Source organism: Chelonia mydas, chromosome 5 (assembly GCF_015237465.2).
Source record: "Chelonia mydas isolate rCheMyd1 chromosome 5, rCheMyd1.pri.v2, whole genome shotgun sequence".
NCBI lineage: Eukaryota > Metazoa > Chordata > Testudines > Cheloniidae > Chelonia > Chelonia mydas.
The window spans coordinates 68,767,591-68,785,793 of NC_051245.2; the positions used below are offsets into that span (position 1 = coordinate 68,767,591).

Genomic DNA, 18,203 nt, shown 5'->3' on the forward strand with positions numbered 1-18,203 from the left:
GATACCTGTGATATTAATTTTGTTTATAGGAGACCTGTCTTCGCCTTCCTCCACACTGTGCCAGGAACATATTTTTGAATATATTGGAAGTATTCAGAAGAATCTTCTAGAACTGATGTAAGATTCTGTACCCAGCAATTTGTTGCCATTGAAGATCCATGGTGTGTTTTACAAAAGGAATGGTAAATTCTAAAATGAAGCAACTACATGCTTCATACCTAAATTCCACCTACAGTTTCAATGGGAGAAATTATTCTCCATTTCCCCTCCTACAACAGTGCTGTGCAGCATTAACTGGTGCAGAGTGGCTGCCATATTCCATCCCAGAAAGCTCATATGCTGTTACAAGCAAGAAGAGAGAAAGATCTAAGCAAAATATCTAGTCTTTTTTTAAATCTTCTGTTTTCCATCCATGCTCCAAATATATTATGACCTACTAGTAACTTGCTGCATGGACTAGACAGAGTTGGAATAAAGCAATCAGGACTTCGAACATACCGTAAGATGGGCCACCCACGCTGTCCAGCCCCTGCATTATGGCCCTGTCTCCCAGTGAAGTGGCAGTGACAGATACCATATACACAAGAGCCATTTACTGGGCTTTTGAAGGGGGAAGCTGTCACCATTCCTCTCCTGTGGCACACAGGCAGGGCATCAGCCTAATTTTTAAAGCCTGAAGTTAGGCACCTAACTCCGTACTTAGACACACAAATAAAGTTTGCTGATCATCAGAGGTACTGAACTCCTAAGGCCTGGTCTACACTTGGGGGGGAGGGGGGGGAAGGGATCGATCTAAGATATGCAACTTCAGCTACGAGAATAGTGTAGCTGAAGTCGACGTATCTTAGATCGACTTAGAATCACTTACTTCGCGTCCTCGCAGCACAGGATCGACGGCCACCACTCCCCCGTTGACTCCGCTTCCGCCTCTCGCCATGGTGGAGTTCTGGAATCGGTGGCAGAGTGATTGGGGATCGATTTATCGCATCTACACTAAACGTGATAAATCGATACCCGATAGATCGATCCCCGCCGGATCGGCGGGTAGTGTAGACGTGGCCTAAGACCCCTATTAATGTCAATGAGTGTTCAGATCTGATCCACTGATAAGTATAATACACATATACCCTCTTGAACAGTTCTGTGGTCAGAATGCTTCCTGCTTCCAAGTTCTATCATCAACTCTTAATGAAAGAAACAACAAATAATTACCATATAAAAGCTTGTTACACTCATATGTTTCACCTGTCTAACCACAAATAGATTTGGTCAGGAATTTTTTGGCAAAATAATTTTTTGTTGGCCAAATGGCTATTTGTCAACACCAAAACTTTTTGTGGAAATGCATCTTTTTCAGTGAGGTTTTGCAGGTCAAGGATAGAATGTCAGGTGGGACAGAGAAACAGACATAGGCCAATAGCCTGGTGATAAGGGCACTCACCTAGATGTGAGAGATCAAGGTCCAAGTCCCTGCTCTGGTGGCTTCATTGTTTGTGTGCAAAGTGCTTGAAATCTACAAATGTAAGATTTTTCTCAAATGCAAAGTATTGTTACTGTAATATAATAAGTAATATTTATTTATATTGGTTCTCCTGGAAAATGTTGCTCAAGGAAGGATAAGGTTTTTGATTGTTTGATTACAGTGATTGTTTGTTCTACATTGTGTGATTTTCTTACAAACCAGTGGCTACCTGTTCAGATTTATACATATTGAAGATTGGGACATTAACAAGTATTCTGGGTTAACATGAAAACCCGTAATCTAATAGGAATATGGATGAATCACAAATGTACTTTTTGAATTCCTGCCCTGGTCTGATTTACCACAATTACTCTGTGTAACAGGTATAAAAAAGAAGAGGGAGGAAACATTCAGTGACATTATGAATGCCAGAAGAAAAGGAGGACTTGTGGCACCTTAGAGACTAACCAATTTATTTGAGCATGAGCTTTCGTGAGCTACAGCTCACTTCATCGGATGCATACTGTGGAAATTGCAGAAGACACTATATTCACAGACACCATGACACAATACCTCCTCCCACCCCACTCTCCTGCTGGTAATAGCTTATTTCCAGCACAAATCCAGGTTATTACCAGCAGGAGAGTGGGGTGGGAGGAGGTATTGTGTCATGGTGTCTGTGAATATAGTGTCTTCTGCAATTTCCACAGTATGCATCCGATGAAGTGAGCTGTAGCTCACGAAAGCTCATGCTCAAATAAATTGGTTAGTCTCTAAGGTGCCACAAGTCCTCCTTTTCTTTTTGCGAATACAGACTAACACGGCTGTTACCTGGCATTTATAGGTTTCAGAGTATCAGTATCATATATCTTCATATGCAATAGTAAACTGCATTGAAACTGTAAGTGACACTGTATTGTGGTATGCTTTTAATGTTTTCCTCTACTTATTGAGTAACCATGAATTCCAGTTTTAAAATTAAGATGATGATGTTTTAACTGTCTTCAATGTACGTATTTATCTGGGATCCCACTAACTTTAATGTGATGCCAATTTTTAAAAAGGGCTCCAGTAGTGATCCTGGCAACTACAGGCCAGTAAGCCTGTCTTCAGTACCAGGCAAACTGGTTGAAACTATAGTAAAGAACAAAATTGTCAGACACCTAGATTAACATAATTTGTTAGGGAAGAGTCAACATGGTTTTTGTAAAGGAAAATCATGCTTTACCAATCTATTAGAATCCCTTGAGGGGGACAACAGTCATGTGGACAAGGATGATCCAGTGAATATAATGTACTTAGATCTTCAAAAAGCCTTTGACAAGGTCCCTCACCAAAGGCTCTTAAGCAAAGTAAGCTTCATGAGATAAGAGGGAAGGTCCTCTCATGGATTGGTAACTGGTTAAAAGATAGGAAACAAAGTGTAGGAATAAATGGTCAGTTCTCAGAATGGAGAGAGGTAAATAGTGGTGTCCCCCAGGGTCTGTACTTGGATCAGTCCTATTCAACATACAGGCAGCCCTTGAACTTCCTGAAAATTGTGTCGTTAGTCAAAACATTGTAACTTGGAACCTCAATACGCTCCATTGTGGGACTGAGTGTCAATAAGTCAAAACCAATTGTCATAAGTCGAATCAGGGGGTCAATTCAGAAACATAAGTGCCGTTCATCATAAGCCGAACTTCGTAAAGTCAAGGACTCTCTGTATTCATAAATGATCTGGAAAAAGAGGTAAACAGTGAGGTGGCAAAATTTGCAGATGATACAAAACTACTCAAGATAATTAAGTCCCAACCAGACTGTGAAGAGCTACAAAAGGATCTCACAAAACTCATTGACTGGGCAACAAAATGGCAGATAAAAATGAGCATTGATAAATGCAAAGTAATACACACTTGAAAATGTAATCCCAACTGTACATATAAAATGATAGGGTCTAAATTAGCTGTTACCATTCAAGAAAGAGATTTTGGAGTCATTGTGGATAGTTCTCTGAAAACATCCATTCAATGTGCACTGGCAGTCAAAAAAGCAAACGGAATTGTGGGAATCATTAAGAAAGGGATAGATAATAAGACTGAAAATCATATTACTGCTATATAAATCCATGGCTCTCCCACATCTTGAATACTGTGTGCTGTGACAGGGTCAGACCAGACAGCTACAGGAGAGTGCAGAAAGGAAGGTATATTAGCCTCAGGATAAGCAGGTCCCTCTTCCCCTGGTAACTGAGCAGGGGTTACTCCAGGTTAATTAGGACACCTGAAGCCAACTAAGAACCCGTCAGAATGCATTAAAAGCCTTCCCCGCAGCCAGTGTGTGTGTGGGGGGGGGGGGGGAGGGGGGGGGTGATAGGCTTTGTGAGAGTGGAGGTGAGCTATTGGAGAGCTGAGCGGTGCGGAAGCTGACACGGACCGGGGAGACCCTGCAGGTATAGAGACTGGGGAGAAACCCTACCCTAAACAGGAGCTAAGGACTCTTCCAGGTCCAAAGACCTGAAGAAAAGGACCCTACCAGAGGGGAGAGACTGAGCCATGCGTTTGCTGTGGTGCTGCAATGCCTGGAAGGGCTACCAGAGACTAGGGATTCTCCCTCCTCTGGCAGAAGGGTCGGGAGGAACCCTGCCCAAGCAAAGTGGGGACAATAAGCCAAGGGGCATGGGAAAATAACCCATGGAAGCTAGCAGCTTTCCTGGGAACTGGCAGCAAGAGGCTGTACTTGTAGGGTGCCTGGGTTGGGGCCCGGAGTAGAGGGCGGGACCAGCTCTCCCCACCCACCTCTTTTTCCTCTCACTGGACGTCCACCGAGGAGGCCAGAAGCCCCAGTGAGGGCCTAGCAAGCCCAGAAATGGGAAGGCTGCTTGGAGACAGAATTTCCCCGCCCACTATAAACAGAGGGGGGAAATTCTGAGAGACGAGACGCTATCCTGACCCACCGCTAGAAGGAAGCGTGGGACTCCCCGAGGCGGAGAAGAAGCCCTGTCACAATGCAGACGTGGTCGCCACATCTCAAAAAAGATATATTGGACTCAGAAAAGGTTCAGAAAAGGGCAACAAAAATTATTAGGGGTATGGAATGGCTTTGATATGAGGAGCAATTAATAAGACTGGGACTTTTCAGCTTGGAAAAGAGACAACTAAGGGGAGATATGATTGAGGTCTATGAAATCATGACCGGTGTGGAGAAAGTAAATAAGGAAGTGTTATTTACTCTTTCTCATAACACAAGAACTAGGGGTCGCCAAATGAAATTAATAGGCATCAGGTTTAAAACAAAAGGAAGTATTTTTTCACTTAGTGCACATAATTGCTTGCCAGAGGATGTTGTGAAGGCCAAGACTATAACAGGGTTCAAGAAAACTAGATAAGTTCATGGAGGATAGGTCCATCAATGGGTATTAGCCAGGATGGGCAAGGATGGTGGCCCTAGCCTCGGTTTGCCAGAAGGTGAGAATGGGCGACAGGGGATGGATCATTTGATAATTACCTGGTCTGTTCATTCCCTCTGAAGCACCTGGCATTGGCCACTGTCGGAAGACAGGATAGTGGGCTACACGGACCCTGTATGGCTGTTCTTATGTTGGTAATGACCTCACTGAGAAATCTGAGCCTGCAGGCTATTTCTATTACCATCAGTGCTATAATCAGTAATGTATTAAAACCTTATTAAAGTTTGCAAGATTTACAAGTCAGAATCTAGTCATTATACTTATTATTATGCACAATTTGTATTTATTACTTTTATACATGTGCTATAACTGTTGAGAATCACTTGAGTTATTGAATATGTGAAAACTCAGCCAACTGTTGCCTCAGGGATATAATGCAGTTGATATAATGAAACTAAGCCAAATGCCGAACTTACACAAAGAGAAGAGTGACTCATGCTAGTTTTCCCATTCCATTCACTTCTTCCTCTGGAATGTACTGGTACCGAGTCAAATCTAATTACCATTTTGCTGAGTGAGTTGTCAACGTTTATTGCTCTGAAGGAAACTAGGAGTGGGGGAAAAACCATGTGGATAGGTAAGGGAGACTGGCATAAGGATTAAGTTAAATGTTCCAATTAAATCTTCATTAAATACAAATACTGATGCAAAATAGCATTATACAAAATTAAGCATATGAATCTTTTACAATAAGTGCATGTTTGTTACCATGTCATCAGTTCAAATCATATAATTTGTTGGACATGCAGCTTACGACTGAGTAGCTCACTAATGTAAAATGAGATAACACTGTCTGTCTGTTCTACGTTGATAGTGTATTTTTCAGAAATCTTAAAAATATCATTTAAAAAGCTGGTGAGGCTGGTGGGGTTGTGCTTAGAAAAAATGATGTCGATTATACTACTGATTGCATCCAGTACAAGTGGTGGAGGCTAAACATAGGCAAACAGAGTTTACTCACTTTTTTCATTTGGGAGATATGGAGTTTGTTTAGGTTACTTTTATTCACTTCTTTTCTTACCACTACACCACTGGATCCAACATATGGTCAGTCAGGTGTATGTTACTTTGGTGCAGAATGTGAGTGTTTCACAGTGAGACTGTAGCCATACTGGATACTGTGAAATAAACATATAGTACATTGTGGGAGAAACAGTGTATGGAAAGCTTGTATGCTCAAGAGGAGAGAGGGCCAAACTACAGCTCGCAGGCCACATCTGGCCACGGGATTGTCCTGCCCGGCCCTTGAGCTCCCGGCCGGGGAGCCTAGCCCCCGGCCCCTCCCCTGTAGTTACACAGCTGCATGGGCAGTGCAGCTTGCGCCCGCCCACCTCCCAGGCTTTCCAATGAGCCAGTCCTGCCGCTCTGAGCGGCATGGTAAGGAGGTGGGGAGCGGGGGGCGGGTTAGATAAGGGGCAGGAGGTCCCAGAGGGCACTCAGGGGATGGGGAGCAGGGGGCAGTTGGATGGAGCAGAGCTTCGGGGGGGGGCAGTCAGGGGACAGGGAACGGGGGGGTGGATAGGGAGTGGGGTCCCGGGGGGCCTGACAGGGGGCAGGGGTGTGGATGGGGTCAGGGCAGTCAGGGGACAGGGAGCAGGGAGGGTTGGATAGGGGGTGGGGCCCGCAGGGGGCAGTTAGGGGCAGTCCTGGAAGGGAACAGTTAGGGGACAAGGATCAGGGGGGACTGAGTGGGTCGGAGGTTCTGGGGGGGGCGGTCAGGGGATAGGGAACAGGGGGGATTGGATAGGCATGGGAGTCCTGGGGGGCCTGTTGTGGGGGTGGATACGGGTTGGGGCAGTCAGGGGACAGGGAGCAGGGGGGGTTGGATAGGGGGTGCAGTCTCGAGGCAGCAGTTAGGGGTGGGGGGTCCTGGGATGGGGCAGTCAGGGGTCAAGGAGCGGGCGGATTGGATGGGTAGGAAGTTCTGAGGGGGGCAGTCAGGGGACGGGAAGTGGGAGGGGGTGCATAGGGGTGGAGGCCAGGCTTCCTGTGTTTGGGGAGGCACAGCCTTCCCTACCTGGCCCTCCATACAGTTTCACACCCTGATGTGGCCCTCGGGCCAAAAAGTTTGCCCACCCCTGCTCAAGAGGAACGAGTACAGGGTTATGGGTCAAGAAATCTTGACTTCCCACTGAGTTGGTGGGGCACTTTTCTGTCTGTTTTCCCACCTGTAAATTGGGGATAATCTAATCCACCTATCTCACCAGGGTACTGTGAGGATTTATTTTTAATGTCTGTACAGTGAACATATAAATTGTGTTGTGCTATGGGAAATGTGTGCTTCTCTATCAGAGGCTCGTTCACCTGCACATCTACCAATGTGATATATGCCATCATGTGCCAGCAATGCCCCTCTGTCGTGTACATTGGTCAAACTGGACAGTCTCTACGTAAAAGAATAAATGGACACAAATCAGACGTCAAGAATTATAACATTCAAAAACCAGTTGGAGAACACTTCAATCTCTCTGGTCACTTGATTACAGACCTAAAAGTTGCAATTCTTCAACAAAAAAACTTCAAAAACACACTCCAATGAGAGACTGCTGAATTGGAACTAATTTGCAAACTGGATACAATTAACTTGGGCTTGAATAGAGACTGGGAGTGGATGGGTCATTACACAAAGTAAAACTATTTCCCCATGTTTATTTCCCCCCTCCACCCCACACTGTTCCTCAGACATTCTTGTCAACTGCTGGAAATGGCCCACCTTGATTATCACTACAAAAGTTTTCCCCCGCCCCTGCTCTCCTGCTGGTAATAGCTCACCTTAAGTGATCACTCTCGTTACAGGATGTATGGTAACACCCATTGTTTCATGTTCTCTATGTATATAAATCTTTCCACTGAATGCATCCGATGAAGTGAGCTGTAGCTCATGAAAGCTTATGCTCAAATAAATTTGTGAGTCTCTAAGGTGCCACAAGTACTCCTTTTCTTTTTGCGAATACAGACTAACGGGGCTGCTACTCTGAAACTTAGCATAAGTAGTTAACGTATATTTCAAGGGACCATTCAAGGTGAAGTAGCCTGTTAACACCTCTCCAGTCATGGGGGGGAAAGACCTTCAAACAACCTACATATGCACAGATACGTTGACACAAGGTGACTTATGGTGACTCACTTTGTAGTGTAAGCTAAGACTCTGACTCTTCTTTCCCTTTCTTTCTATTTCTTAGCTGCACTTTGGTGTGCTCAGATTGATGGTTGGCTCCAAACTTCATATCCATAACACATCTTAACTCCATCATATATATAAGGCAATTGAATCACAGGACCTAGATCACTGACAACAAATTCTTTCAAGAATACATCAAAGCCATTTCTGGAATAGAAACCTGTATCTGGAAAGTCAGATATGTCAAGTATTGGCCAAGTGTGACCCAGGATATTGGAGACCTGGTAAGAAGTTGTGATGTGGGGAAATGAAGGCCATGAAGCAAAACCAGACAATGGAAAATACACAGCATCCCCAACAGACTTTGGAGCATAGGTGTCATGCTGTCTGGAGTGGCTTACTCCCAATCCCAAAGGACCAGTCACTTACCCCAGGTCAATTGCACTCAGATCTCAAACCAAAGACAACGCTTGTAGCCAATCCTGTAAGAAACTAACTGAAGGTTTATTAACTAGGAAAAAGAAATGAGTTATTTACAAGGTTAGAGCTGGTAAATATACACACACAATATCAGGTACAATCGTAACTTCAAAAGGTAATAGAAGCTTCTATAGTAAGCAAACTTTTACTTATTTCTTACTCCTTTAGGGCTAACCCAAGTCCTTGGGGATCTCTTGCTTATGTTCAGGAATCTTTGCCCCTTAGGGTCTGGCCAGCAGAAAGAGTCCTGTTTCTCCTTAACAGGCATTTTTATTTCCTTCCCCCAGCATTGATGGGATGCGAGCTTTTTTCCCCTACTCTTCAGGGGCATGGGGGAAGCAATCAACAAAGTATTTTTTGTCTGATGGCTGTAGACCTTCTTTTGTTGGGGAGAAGATGACACCTCTTGTGGTAAACTAGCATTCAACACTTGGTAATGCTTCTCCTGTGACTTTGCAGGATTTACTGTCTTAGCAAACATTTTATAGTTAAACAGCAAACATTACCTTATAACATGGGATACAGATATGATAAGTAGGATCAATACATGCCACATCCTACTAGCATTCCATAAGTCTAACCACTAAACACGCTTTTAGAATTCTAATATCTTGTTTAATACTAAAACACAGGTGAGTCAGACTGGTATCCAGCTTTGCATTTGTCAGTATTCAGTAAAGTCTGGGGGCCTTGGCATCAGCTGGCATCTTGTCTGCCAGTGTCACAGTAGGAATGGACCTTTTCACTGCAAACTACTGCATTATTATAGACTACTATTCAGACATTTGGGGACTACCCGAACTGTTAGACACAAAAGAACAGCCCTCCCAAGCCCAGAGGAAATGTCCTTAGTTGCCAAGAAAGTTGAGTTAAAAAAAATTGTTGGTATCTACATGGTAATATAGACTTTATGAGGGGTATAATAGAAGGATAAGTATGTAAGCAGATTATGGTATTCTTATTTAGTTCTGCTATCTTAAATGTGAAACAAAAGGGAAGTTAAGATAAATAGCTTCCCAGCAAGGGCTACTATTGTATGACTATATCTAGGAACTTAGAGAACTCTACTTTCAGGAAGTGCTTGATGAGTGATAACAGTGTATGTGGAGGAAGGCCTAAACCTTGTTGCATTCTCTCTTTATGCTTGCACACATGTTTTTATGTGTGGACAGGAGGAAGATTGAGAGCAACACCCAAGTAAGAGCCCAGGTGAACACTGCATTGAAGCTATACTGTAAGAGAGCTTGCAAATTGCATTATTCATACTTTCTGATTATGTCCTTTTTTTGTACAAACAAACCCCTTTCTCTAATAACTAAGGCCTTTTCTGTACTACAGAGTTCTGTTGACAAAAGTCAGCTTTCATCGACAAGCAGTGGAGGTGTACACCCTGCAATGCCCCTTGGTCAAAATTGTCCCGCTTTGCCAACAAAATAAAACCACCTCAACGAGAGATGTAAAGCCTTTTGCAGAAAAGTTATATTGACAAAGTGTCAGTGTAGACACTGTGCTTGGTTATGTGGCCATAAATGGCCTCCAGGAGGTGTTCCACAATGCCCATCCTTACCACTCTGGTCAGCAGTTAGAACTCTGCTGCCCTGCACCCAGGTACACAGGCACCCACCCTTTCCCCTTAAAGGTGCAGGAATTTTTGAAATTCCCCTTCCTATTTGCTTGGCATGGAGAGTTCATATTGCATCTTCCCAGCTGACCATGGCGGCTCCACACACCAAACTCTCTCCCATTTGGAGCACACTGGAGCTGTTGAATCTGCTGAGTATATGGGGAGAGGAGGCTGTGCAGTGCCAGCTCCGCTCGAGCCGTAGGAGTTTCGATACCTATGATCAGATTTCCCATGGCATGTTGGATGAGGGCTACAAACGGGACATGCAGCAGCACTGTGTGAAGATCAAGGAGTTGAGGCAGGTGTACCAGAAGGCAAGGGAGGCAAACCATCGCTCTGGTGCTGTGCCGAAGACCTGATGCTTCTATAAGGAACTGGACACCATCCTTGGTCGTGACCCCACCTCCACTGCCAAGAGCCCCATGGGTACTTCGGCCGGACTGGAGACAGTGGACAGAGGACTCAACCCGAGGATGAAGTCATGGACAAGGAGGTTGAGTTGGAGGACAAGATGGGACAAGCAACAGGGTTGTCCAGGACCATGGGGATCCAGGACCTCTTCTTGACCCCAGAAAGTTTGAGCCAGTCCCAGAACTCCGTCTCTGGCACACATGATGCAGGAGAGGGGAGCTCTAGTAAACAGTGTCTTAGAGCATCAACTCTAAAAGATCATCTTTATCAGGACTGCTAACTGAAATATCTGAGAGCTGGCACTTCCCCATCAGCTACCTACATGTCTTGCCTACCTATCCTGGCCCTCTGCCTTGGTCACATCCTAGGGCAGAAGGATCCTGGCTGTGCAAGACCAACTAAAGATCCCCATGCCACTACTAATTGCTTCTGTCTCTGCTTCATGCCACAAATAACTCGTTAACCCTTAAGAAATTTCATGCATGTTAGAAATGGTGATTTAAAAGATTCTGGAATGTTGCGCTACTGCTTCCTTTTACTGTAAATTTTCTCTTTTAAAATACATGTTCAGGTGAATCATTTTGCTATAATATCTAGCACCTACCTACCAGTGAGAATGGAAAATGGGAGCATTACCTAGCTTTCCATATTGCTAAGGCACACCAAACATGAATCAGCAAGGCTAATCAAAAAGCATTTATGATAATATTATTTATGCACACCATATACTTAGCTTGACCAAAAGTATTTGGTAACTTTCAAATATTTTAATAGCAAACAAGGTAAAGAAAACACAAAACTGAAACCATTTTTACCAGTCAACATTGTCCTGATTCACCGTTATTTAGGTTTTTAAAAATGTCTTTAACTTCAGTAGGACTACAGGGTTGAAATAAAGAAAAAAGCTCAAGATCTTTAAAAAGTCTCTTGACAGGAGGCACTTGACTTGTCTGTCTGTCTGTGTCTCTCTCTCTCTCTCTCTCTCTCTCTCATTTTGCCTGCATCTGCTCTGTGGAGGTAAAATGACTCAGCACACCATACACTTCTCAGCAGAGAGGTTGGCAAACCCACTTCTTGTTCTTAGATTTTCCTACCACCCAAGTCCAGCTGTTTATAGAATGTGCCTGCTCTCAAAATTCTCTTGAATCCCAGAGCCTTAAAACAAATAATGTCCACTAACCAATACTGGAAATGTAAAATAGAAGTGAGTGCATCATTCATACAGTAAATACAAGGGGGAACGACAGAATAATAACCTTATTCCAGAAATTACATTTTAAAAAAATAAACCTAATACCAATTATATTACAAGCAATATCTATTTGTTTCTTTATGCACACAGTGGTATTGTAGCCGTGTGGCCCAGGATATTAGAGAGAAAAGGCAGGTGAGGTGGTAATTTTTATTGCACCAACTTCTGTTGGCAAGAAAGACCAAGTTTTGAGATCTAAGTAAGCTTGAAAGTTGGTCCAGTAAAAGATATTACCTCACCCACTTTCTCCTCTTGGCTCTCTTTACTGCACACCATTTTCAAGAGCTCATCAGTAGTATTTCTTTTCTTTTTTTTTTTTTTTAGACAGCAGCATAAATCACTGCGGGACAGAAGAAAAGAAAGTAAATCGGACCAAAAAACTTCACTGCCAATATGGAAATCCCCCATATTACCTGAAGTTTGGAATCTGAAGAGAACATCTCATCTGTATTTCTCCAAACCCAAGTGCAAGCATACAGCAGATAGAGCGTGTTTCTTCTTGTGAGACAAAAATTTCAGAAGAAAGCACCGATTGCAGATTAAGATTTCATTTAATGATTAATGTTCTCCTCTTTGTTGAATTTCCAGCATGTTTGTTTTATTCCAGTTCTGTACCTGTAGCTACAACTTACTATAACTCCCATAACAACATCTTTAACCAAGGATGCACTACAAATTCTTCTAGATCATTATTCAAGCTTGTTTAAACCATTAGTTTTAATAATGTATACACTGCTGTGCAAGTGAAGTGTCAAATAATTAAAGAGATTTACTACTGATAAGGGATTTGGCACCGTCCTTTGTAGATGACAACTCTGAGGAATTGTCACAGATTGAAGTGTCATTAGAGGAGGTTTTGGAATTAATTGATAAACTTAACAGTAACAAGTCACCAGGACCAGATGGCATTCACCCAAGAGTTCTGAAAGAACTCAAATGTGAAATTGCGGAACTGTTAACTATGGTTTGTAACCTGTCCTTTAAATCATACAGACTGGTAAGTCTAACATCAATACCGGGCAAATTAGTTGAAATAATAGTAAAGACTAAAATTGTCAGACGCATAGAAGAACATAAATTGTTGGGCAAAAGTCAACATGGTTTCTGTAAAGGGAAATCATGTCTTACTAATCTATTAGAGTTCTTTGAGGGGGTCAACAAACATGTGGACAAGGGGGATCTAGTGGACATAGTATATTTAGATTTCCAGAAAGTCTTTGACAAGGTCCCTCACCAAAGGCTCTTATGTAAATTAAGTTGTCATGGGATAAGAGAGAAGATCCTTTCATGGATTGAGAACTGGTTAAAAGGCAGGGAACAAAGGGTAGGAATAAATGGTCAGTTTTCAGAATGGAGAGGGGTAACTAGTGGTGTTCCCCAAGGGTCAGTCCTAGGCCCAATCCTATTCAACTTATTCATAAATGATCTGGAGAAAGGGGTAAACAGTGAAGTGGCAAAGTTTGCAGATGATACTAAACTGCTCAAGATAGTTAAGACCAAAGCAGACTGTGAAGAACTTCAAAAAGATCTCACAAAACTAAGTGATTGGGCAATAAAATGGCAAATGAAATTTAATGTGGATAAATGTAAAGTAATGCACATGGGGAAAAAATAACCCAACTATATATACAATATGATGGGGGCTAATTTAGCTGCAACTAATCAGGAAAGAGATCTTGGAGTCAAAAACAGACTCCAACGAGAGACTGCTGAATTGGAATTAATTTGCAAACTGGATACAATTAACTTAGGCTTGAATAGAGACTGGGAGCGGATGTGTCATTACACAAAGTAAAACTATTTCCCCATGTTTATTTCCCCCACACTCCACTGCTCCTCGGACGTTCCCGTTAACTGCTGGAAATGGCCCACCTTGATTATCACTACAAAAGGTTTTCTCCCCCCAGCTCTCCTGCTGGTAATAGCTCATCTTAAGTGATCACTCTCCTTACAGTGTGTATGATAACACCCATTTTTTTTCATGTTCTGTGTGTATCTAAATCTCCTCACTGTATTTTCCACTGAATGCATCCAATGAAGTGAACTGTAGCTCACGAAAGCTTATGCTCAAATAAACTGGTTAGTCTCTAAGGTGCCACAAGTACTCCTTTTCTTCTTGGAGTCATCATAGATAGTTCTCTGAAGACATCCACGCAGTGTGCAGCGGCAGTCAAAAAAGCGAACAGGATGTTAGGAATAATTAAAAAAGGGATAGAGAATAAGATGGAGAATATCTTATTGCCCTTGAATACTGTGCAGAGATGTGGTCTCATCTCGAAAAAGATATACTGGCATTAGAAAAGGTTCAGAGAAGGGCAACTAAAATGATTAGGGGTGTGGAATGGATCCCAAATGAGGAGATTAAAGAGGCTAGGATTTTTCAGCTTGGAAAAGAGGAGTCTAAGGGGGGATATGATAGAGGTATATAAAATCATGAGTGGTGTTGAACATGAGTCTTAAGTTATGTGAGGCTTTGTGAACTATTCCTTACGTGGCAGAAAGCCAGGCAGGAGTGAGCTGAAGGTTATATGAGGAAGCTTGACAGAGAAGCAGATAGAGTAGTTTTAGGGTAAGTACAGTTTTCCTCATTTTAATAAAGCTTCTAGTTCAAGGTCAGAAGGAGAACCGGTTGAACACTTGAAAAAAATTCTTGAGAATTTAAAAAATTTCAAACACATTCTGTTAGTTTTTGAAATAGACTATATTTTCATTTTCTGGGTTTTTGTTGGATTTTTTTAAATAGAATTTTTCTTGTTTACAAAATGGGTTTGTTTGTTTTTGGTTTTTTTGAATGAAAACTTTCAAAATCAAAATGTGTCAGTTCAGAAAGGGAAAATTTTAAAAAATAAGTTTTTTGACTTTGGATAAAAAAAATCCTTCCTTACAACTAAGTTGACCATGCAAAACTACCATCATCACAAAAAATCACCATATTTACCATTAATTGGTACCCAGGTTGGCTGTCTTTACTGAATGAGTATGGAGACAGAGCTACCTTTATATCCTTCTCATCAGGCTTGAGCCTCATTGGTGAGGCAGCATGGGAAAGCTTGCCCTGCCACAGCCTAAGCTGTATCTTTTCTGTGGATAAATAGGAATCTCCGTTTATATTGTGTCATTCTGATAACTTAAAAACAAAAACAAAAACAATTTTTTTTTAAAAGTGGAAAGGGAAAAAAAGACATTCTCAAGTAGAAATCTTGGAATGTACATTTTCCGAGAGGACAGAAAGTACTACAGAATTAGGAGTCCCTGTCAGTTTCAAAGGGGCCCAAACAACAGAAGCAGAATTATTTATTGACTCAGTAACCAATGGATCATCAAGGGAGAGAAGTTTTTCAGAGCCATTGGCCCCACCAGTAGTCGATCTGGTAACATTCCCCCCACAAGAACTTCTACTCCCATAGTTCCTTGAGTCCCTGCTCAGCAGCCACCAGAAGTTACAGAGACCCCCACCCATGGCTAACTGCCTTTTCCCCAGAAAACTCTTTGCCTGCCAAAAGTCAGCAAAAGATTAAACGACTTGCTCAGAAGTGAAGCACAGCCTCTAGAGGTTTCTCGGAAAATCATTTTCAGAACAAGACAGATATTTACAAAGACAGAATGCCAGGAGTTCCAATACATTTCCAAAAGCAAACTCCATATTTTTTTTTCCTATTTAGTGTGTTTATTTTCTGTTCGTCTAAGGCCTCATCTACAGTACAAAGTTTTGCTGGCAAAAGCTGCCTTTTGCCGACAAAACAAGGGAGGAGTACACACTACAAAGCTACTTTTGGCAGCAAAACTCTGCTGTTTTGCTGACAAAATAAAACCACCTCAACGAGAGGCATAAAACTTTGTGAGGCAAACTTAAAGCAACAAAGTGTCAGTGTAGATGCTGCTGTTTGTTTTGTCAACATAATTGGCTTTCACCAGTATCCCACAATGCTTGCGGTGACTACTCTGCTCACTGTTTTGATCTCTGCAGCCCTTCAAAGCTCCAGGAAGTATCTGACATCTGAGCTGCTGCTCCATTTGGGGAGCAAAGAGCAAATCATTAATGTGGAACGCTCCTGTTCTGCCCTGCACTAGGAACACAGCTGCAGGCAGACGGCTGGGGCTGCTGTGCTGCTTTGCCATTCCTCAGCATGGAGCACTCACAGAGCTGCTCAGGATGCTGCTCCCAGCAGCTGAGGAGGCTGCGGGAGAACTCTAAGGGAATCACAGAACCGCAGGCAGAGCGGGCTGTGCCGAGCAGAGCTGGGGGCCGAAGTGAGGGGGTGTCCCCCTCACCCTGCCTCAGGATAGGTCGGTCAGCCTGCTGTCTCCCCTGCCCCAGACACCACTCTCCTCTCCCTCACCCCAAACCATCAGGGTAATCTAATTGCAGGCTGCAAGACATTTTGCTGACATTGACCGTCCGCAGGCACGGCCCCCAGTGGCCATGGTTTGCTGTTCCCGGCCAATGGGAGCTGTGGGAAGCAGCAGGTTATGGGCACATGCTGGCCCCCGCTTCCCGCAGCTTCCGTTGACTGGAAACAGTGAACCACGGTCACTAGAAGCTGCAGGGGGCTGTGCTTGCGGATGGTCAACCTCAGCAAAACTTCTCGTGGCCCGCAATCAGATTAACCTGATGGGCCGCATGCGGGCAGTAGGTTGTCCACCACTGCCCCAAACACTTCAGTTGGAAGCAGCTGACAATCAACTAGGATGCCCCTGGAACAATGGGATTGAAAAACCTGCATCATGTGATGCTGTACCTGCCCCATGAGGCATTGCAAATCCTTCCCAAAGCACCCTGCGGCCAGTTGCACAGAGGGATAGCTACCTACAGTGCACTGCTCTCTGTCACTGCAAGAGCTGTTAGTGTGGATGCACTCTGCCCACACAAGGAGCTAGTGTGGACATGCAACAGCTGTTTTAATTAAAGCAGCATAACTTTTGCCGACAAAACTTTGTAGTGTAGCCAAGGCCTTAGATGGGTCTTAAAATGTTTGTACTAATGTCCTTTTAATGCAGTCCCAGCTGCAAAGCCCTGGACCAGTGGTGAAACCAAGAAGAGTCAAATGGGCACAGAAATTGCTGAATGTCACTGTGGCTCCATGTCTGTTTTCCCTTTCCCAAAAGTGATTTTTCTCTGTTCCCCAAGTCTCTGCACATGTGTGGGCTTATAAGGCACTGGACTCACTCACACCAGTCAGAGTCCTAATGCCCTGTGAACTTGAAGATTATGTGCATTGGTGGTTATTGGAAGACATGTGGGATTGGGGATATAGAGTGTTGTGAAGATTTCTCAAGTGTTTTGGGGTTGTTTATTTTACATATTGGGCTGGTAGTGACATTTGGGACAGTAGGGGCTTCCCTGGGAAACATCGTTCCTGAGACCTTCCTTTGTAAACTCTGATTCACCACTTTGTCCTTAAACACAGGGAACTAAGCAAGAGCAGCAGCGTGGTGGGGCGAGTGCCCCACCCCCACTGTGAGAGTGGGCAAAGACAGGCCAGAGAGGCTGCACAAAGCGGCAGCCAATCAGGGAGGGCCTGTTAAAGAGCCAATCAGGGCTGGGCTCAGCCCTATATAAAGGCTGCCCATGAGAGGAGTAGTCTGTCTCTCCCAGATCTTCAGCAGGGAAGGTCAGTCTCCTGAGCAAGGAGACCAGCATCTGGACAGTGCAGCCTCCAGGGGAGCATAGGAGAGCTCCAGCCTGTTATCTGCCAGGCTGCAGACCCTGACCAGAAGGGCCTAGAGGGTGCAAAGGGGTCAGAGGGGAAGTGACCCAGGGAGAGCAGACAGACAACGGGAGAGAAGGAGGGCAGGGAGGCTGTTGCTAGAGGGTCCCTGGCTTGGGACCCAGAGAAGTGGGGGGGACACAGGCCTGCCCACTAATCTTGCACCTGATTGTAGGAAGTAGCCATAACGGACTACACCAGACCCCTGGGGGAAGGGGTTAGACTTTGGGGTGTGGTTGGCCACTGCAGCAGGGCGAACCAGGAGACTGCTGTTTAAACCCCCCCCCACACACACACACAGAAGGGAGGTGAGTGTGGACTAAGGGGCACTGCTGGAGGGAAGTGTCCTGAAGAGGATGCTGCCAAGCGGGGAGCAATGCGGGTCCAGACACCAACAGAGGGCGAGAGACAGATGGGACACCACCGGTGGAGGGCGCTCCACATGGACTGAGCTAATTCCCAGAGTTGCCAGCGGGAGGCGCCGTAGTGGTGAGTCCCAATCCTGTCACAAGCAGCCTTCCATCTTCACATAAGTCAGAAATCTCTGGGGGTGGAGTTGGGGTTATTTGATGGAAAATGACCACTGTGGACTGAGGGGGTCATCTAGAGGTCCAAGTTGTGGTTAGATAGAGGGCAATTGGGTTTGTTTTCCTTTTGAATTTGTATTGGTTTATGTATTCAAATTATTGTTATGCTG

General features: G+C 44.0%; 2 long non-coding RNA genes across 3 annotated transcripts; both read left to right on the forward strand.

Moving 5' to 3' along the window:
• The first annotated feature begins 3,539 nt into the window (after positions 1-3,539).
• On the forward strand, positions 3,540-14,198 carry LOC122465815. Of its 2 annotated transcripts, none has more exons than XR_006290892.1 (3): positions 3,540-3,596; positions 8,004-8,007; positions 14,058-14,198. It is a non-coding gene; the product is annotated as an uncharacterized LOC122465815 (long non-coding RNA). The 2 variants fall into 2 exon arrangements; XR_006290891.1 differs by lacking the exon at positions 8,004-8,007 and adding an exon at positions 3,995-4,000 and having other exon boundaries at positions 3,550-3,594.
• LOC122465816 lies at positions 8,096-12,977 on the forward strand. Its single transcript, XR_006290893.1, has 3 exons — positions 8,096-8,315; positions 9,684-9,745; positions 12,123-12,977. It is a non-coding gene; the product is annotated as an uncharacterized LOC122465816 (long non-coding RNA).
• Positions 14,199-18,203: the final 4,005 nt, after the last annotated feature.